The sequence below is a fragment of the Dermacentor variabilis genome, chromosome 6 (assembly GCF_050947875.1).
Source record: "Dermacentor variabilis isolate Ectoservices chromosome 6, ASM5094787v1, whole genome shotgun sequence".
Taxonomy (NCBI): domain Eukaryota; kingdom Metazoa; phylum Arthropoda; class Arachnida; order Ixodida; family Ixodidae; genus Dermacentor; species Dermacentor variabilis.
In genome coordinates this window covers 90,626,447-90,632,446 of record NC_134573.1, presented here as the reverse complement: position 1 = coordinate 90,632,446, position 6,000 = coordinate 90,626,447, and positions in this window count along the sequence as shown.

Below are 6,000 nucleotides of genomic sequence, written 5' to 3'. Positions count from 1 at the left end.
TGTGTATATAAAAAATAACGTTCTTGCTCATATTTCAACAGGCATGGTAGAAGGAAGTGCAATATTGACGTATCGAACTAACTTCTTTCCTCTGTTTCCGGGCTTTTCTCCCCCGACATTATTTCTTGATCCTTCTCAAGAGATCCAGTAACCGGCTGTGTACAGAACTCTTTTGTACAGGGCGAAGAAAAGAACCTAAACCTGAGGCGGCGGCGTCACTACAAGTCACGCTGAATTTCCAGACGTGCTCCGCAGCTCTGAGCGACGATTTAGCAACAAATAAAACAGAAAAAAGGACGCGCACCACTCCCCGCAGTTCCAACAGACCTCTTAATTTTGTATGCAGACTTCCACAACTGCCACCGCCTGGCGCCAGCTGCATGTTGTTGCAGGGCGTGAACAGTGGCGCAGCTTTGAGCTGCAGTTGCTTTTCTTTCTTACAGAATTTATTTTTAGAAACTGCTGTGCTGAAATGAGGGCGCTCTCTATTTTTTTTCTCGAAGGAGGCCCGCGAGGTATATGGGTCTCAGCCTGTCTGTTCATATTCAACAAAGTAAGCCGGCAAGGCCTCATTTGCGAATAAAGTTAGCGCGGTGTTATTTCCTTAAACGCTTGTTAAAGCCTATTATAGCAGACATGTTGAGTCGAACATGTACATTCTAGAAGAGCACATTGTTGAGCTAGTTGGTTTTCCACAATTGAACTAGTAACTAAGCGCGATAAGAACCACAGAGACGAAAAAAGTGGACAAAGACATGCGGTACACTCACAACCGTTTAATGGAAGGATTGAATCGTACATATATACCATATTGTCCCTCATGCGCATAGCAAGCAAAAGAGAACAGGCACATGTACATCAAAGGCGATTGTGCTAGAAGTCAAACTCGGCATCTAGTAATGAGGTATAAGGCTCAATTATACACCTATCTCTATTCTTCTCGATAAAGAAGGCCTCAAGGGCAAACCTACAAGCGGCGTTGCCGCTCCGGCCCAGAATAGCAGTCTCAGAAAATCGAGCGTCACACCCACACGCGGTAACGTGAGCCACCATATGTGTGCCCTTATCCTCCTGTTTCTTTAGTTTTTGCGCATGTTCCCTTAAACGGAGCCTTGAAGCAATTGTCGCTGTTTCATTCTGTACACTTCGAGGTGGCGAAGCGAGCAGTGGGTAGTCTTGCTTGGAATAAGCTTTGCAAAAAGCGTGCGTGCACCGAATGCGTTCTAGTTTCTTAAACCAAGTTGGACACCTTTTGGCAGATAGTTTCCCTTCAACGGTCGTCAACGCTATAGTAGAGCCTCTTCTGCAAAACGTAAAGCTTGTAGCACGAAGAGCAAGAGGAGAGATACAACGACCGAAAGTGAGATCGGTCGTTATACCCTGTATACGTGCACAAGGTGTCACACAACCTATATAAAGAGATTGCGAACCATCATGGTATTCGTTTCTTTTTTTTCTGCGCCCAACAAGCTTTCGATGCTGTGCTCTCGTGTTGCTGTGAGAGCAGGCGGGGCTACCGCACGAGGCATGAGAAGCCCTTTGTTAAGTGCTCCAGAGGGGTTGTAAATGCAATTCCCTTGCACCCTTCTTGGCAGCTCTACATTGGACAAAACGAGCGTTGCGTGCATGAGCGTTTAAGGGAACATTCGCAAAAACTAAAGAAACAGGAGGATAAGGGCGCACATATGGTGGCTCATGTTACCGCGTGTGGGTGTGACGCTCGATTTTCTGAGACTGCTATTCTGGGCCGGAGCGGCAACGCCGCTTGTAGGTTTGCCCTTGAGGCCTTCTTTATCGAGAAGAATAGAGATAGGTGTAAAATTGCGCTTTCCATCTTAATTACGTGATGGCGAATTTGACTTCTTGCGAAAGCGCCTTTGATGTGCATGTGCCTGTTCTCTTTTGCTTGGTATGCGCATGCGTATACACATGCATACAAAAGCGTGGACTGTATTCATGTTAGTTTCGCAGGTTCTGGAGAGGACTGGTAGGCTGTGCCATAGAAATCCAATAAAGAACGCCATGTTCAGTGGCAGCCTAGAGTGTATTGACACCTCCCAGGTCTTCCCTGCTAGGAACCTAAAGGTATGGCGAATTCCCGTCTGTAGCTTTTTAACATAATTCACATGAGGGTTCCAGAAGAGGTATAGATGGCGGGCCGAACGCTGCATGGAAGCCTGTTGGAGAGCCCAACGAGTGTTTGATTAAATAGGCTTGGGTTCAGTACACCACCCCGAGGGGGCCCCTCAATCACTATAGTGCTGGTAAGGTCGGTCATTCTCGGCAAGTAGGAAAAAAGATATGCTTTCTAGGTAGCTACTAATCCAAAAATAGACCTTGCCGCCAAGTCTTACTGCCTCTGACGTGATGATGATCGCCTGATCTGTTACGTTATCATATGCTCCTTTATCATCCAGAGCAGGATATAATCATTTCCAATACTTCTGGTGCTCGACCCACGTTACCAAGTTGTCAACGTTGTCTATGGAAGAACGGCTACGTCTGAAACTGGCCATTGCGCCTGGATATGTCTCGTAACGTTCGAGGTACCATGACGATTCATCCATTGCCGTACCCTCGCCGCCACGCCGTCTTGGTCGTACGATCGTCTTCGTTCTCGCTCCTTCATACAGTTGTCATCCGGAAGCCGTCGTTGCGCCTTCGTCTTCATTTAATTGTCCTCATATCGCCGGCGTCATGGTGTCGGCGTTACACCATGTTCATAATTTAAGAATGGACATATTGTGACATGCCGCCGTCGACATGCGCCTTTGTCGTTCCATCAATGTCATTCGGCTTCATCATTCCATCGTCACTGCATCAGCGTCATGAAGTGTTCGTCGTGCCTTCATGCCCAAGGGTGACAATGGCAACAAAATGCTTTAGAAAAGTGGTACGATATCGGAGTATGTAGCATATAGCCAAACCAACAAATGTCTTAGATTTACCACTAGAGGTGTTAAATAAAAGGGAGTTCACGAATATGGACTGTTGCTGCATTGATCGATTGCTATTCGCATCATCGTGGACAGTCATCGTAATACGAATTCTGCTGTAATTTTTTCTTCAAATGCTCGTGCATAGAATGGGTACGTTTGCCTTCGTATTGTATAGCTTTCCTTTTCAGTTCTAATCTTCTCTCGGAGAGAGACTCCAAACCTTCCGACAGTTTTTGCCAACAAGGTGTCCTTGTAGGGACATTAACTTATTTATGCTCCCCTCTGCGTTGTTTATTTATTTATTTAGTTAGTTATTTGTTTAGTTATTTATTCATATACCCTAAAGGCCCATTCGGGCATTACATAGGGGAGGGGGGCACTTACAATTAGAAACGTGTAAAAAGAACATTCATAAGATACAGTGACATAATTATATACAGAAAGAATAACATACGCAAGTAAGCCCTCAACACAGAAATAATCACACATTTAGAAAAACATTCAACTTGCTAAAAAAACATAATGGTTAATGGCAGATGCAATGTCCCTCGGTAGTTTATTCCAATGATATATTGCCAAAAGTAATGGTGAATGACGGTACAGATTATTGCGAGCAAAAAGGGGTTGCACTTTAAATGGGTGATCAAAACGCTGAAAAATACTATGAGCTGCATTGATGTAAGATTCGCGGAACGGGGATCTACTATGATAAAGCGCGTGAAAATGTGATAACAATGTTATTAGTCGGCGGTTTTGAAGAGAGGGCAATGAAAGTGATTCCTTGATATGCGTAACACAGTAGTATCGCGAGTATTTCTTTTTGTGGTATACCTTGCTGCTTTATTTTGTATTGCTTCTAGCTGATCGATCAGCTAGGTCTGATGCGGATTCCAAATAACAGATGCGTACTCTACTATTGAACGAACAAGCGTAGTGTATGCTAATAACTTAGTATCAGAGTTCGCCCAGTATAAGTTACGCTTAATGAAGCCGAGTGTTTTGGATGCCTTACTTGTTATGGTATTAATGCGCTCGTTCCAAGATAAATCAGAGGATAAGTGAACTTCGAGATAATTAAATGTGGACACTTTCTCAACAGGGATTCGCTGAATCGTGTAGTAGCTAAATTCTGGATTATGTGTTCTCATGAACGTCATGTGGGGGGAGGGTAGGGGGCTTGGTTTTAGAAATGTTAATTTCCATGTGCCACTGGCAACACCAAAATGAGAGTTTGTCGAGGTCTACCTGGAATGAGTTCTTGTCTTCGGCGTTACTAATTCGTCTGTAGATGATACAGTCACCTGCGAATAACCTTATAGTAGAAGATAAAGTGTTTTCTATGTCGTTAATATAGATCAAAAATAATACCGGATCCAGGACCGAACCCTTTGGTACACCGGATTTTACATGCAACAGTGAAGATGAGTACCCATTCACGTAGACTGACTTCGGTTGGTTAAAAAATTAGCTATCCAATTTGTAATCCTATTGTTTATGTTAACATTCGTTAGCTTCATTAATAAGCAGATGTGCGGAACTTTGTCAAATGCTTTTGCGATATCAATAAATATAGCATCTATTTTTAGTCCACCATGAATGGCTTCGTGGAGGTCAGTTACCAATTCGAATAGTTGGGTTTCACAGAAGCGACCTCGAAGGAAACCATGCCGATTACTAGAAAATAAATTATGATCTGATAAAAATTTCATGACGGTGGATGATATCATGTGCTCTAGTAATTTACAACAGATACTTGTTAATGATATGGGCCTGTAGTTTGAGGCTAAGAAGGGATCACCAGATTTAAAAATGGGAATCACGCGTGCACACGTGATTCGGATGTGTCAGGCACGCATCCTGCATTAACTTACTGTTGAAAAATAGCTACCAAGATACGTGATATAGCTGGTCTTGTAAGTTTTAGCAATTTTGCGCAAATGTCATTTGGTCCGGGTGCCGAATTGATTGGTAGATGGTCTATAGCGGCTTCTGCACCTTCGCGAGTGTTTGTGAGGTCATTCATTGAAGTATTTAAGCTGATGAAGTTCAGATCTGGTGGCACTGGTTCTTCTGATGTGAAAACCGAACAGAAAAAAAGTGTTTAACTCTTCCGCAACATCAGACTGCAGAAGAGGCTCACCATCTTTCGTTATCGACACAAGGAATGATGACGATGGTTTCGGATTTACTACTTAACAAAATTTTTTACAGTTGTTTTTTAACATTTTTGATAAGTCGTAGTTGTAAAATTTTTCCTTCGCTGCTTCTATTTCCGCTTTGCAAAGTCTCGCCTGTTCGAGATAGCATTCCCAGTCGTTGGCAGAGGTCGAAAGCTTTCCCTATGAATACATTCTTTTCTTCTTATTAATGCACGGCTTAACATGTGTTGTAAACCACGTGTTTTTATTTGAAGATGGGATAGTAATTCTTTCAATATATCTTTCCTTAAGTTCAGTAAGCGTCCTTTGAAAGATCTGCGAATTTTCGTTTGTACCACGCTCGGAAAAGGTCAATAAAAACTGCGTAGAAAATGTTAGTAGGTCATTATTTAGTCCGCGTACATCCGCTCTGTTGTAATCGTATATGGTTTCCTTTGCATTACGAGGTTTTTCATATTTTATTGTGTACTCACAGTGGATAACATTGTGGTCACTCATGCAGTCAAGGACGCGTACATACATACCTTGTGGATCTGTAGTCAGTACAAGATCTAGAACTGAATCACCACGTGTGGGACATGATACCACTTGGCTCAAACTAAACAAAGAAAGAACATCAAGAAACTGCCTACATTGATGCCTTCTGGCGCCCTCGACGGGTTTGCATGTCGGGCAGTGGATTCCGGGATAGCTAAAGTCGCCTGCAAGTATTATTTCCGATGACGGATTCCTGCTTTGAATATTGCCTCAAGAATCATGGAGGCATGCAACAAAGTCAGCTGAAGAACTGGGTGGCCGATAGCAAACCCCGATAACGCAAGTTACAGACGGCGATAAACGGAGTGCCGCTCCACAATATTCCCAGGACGGAAAAAGTGTCAACAAGGTGCGCACTGAACTTC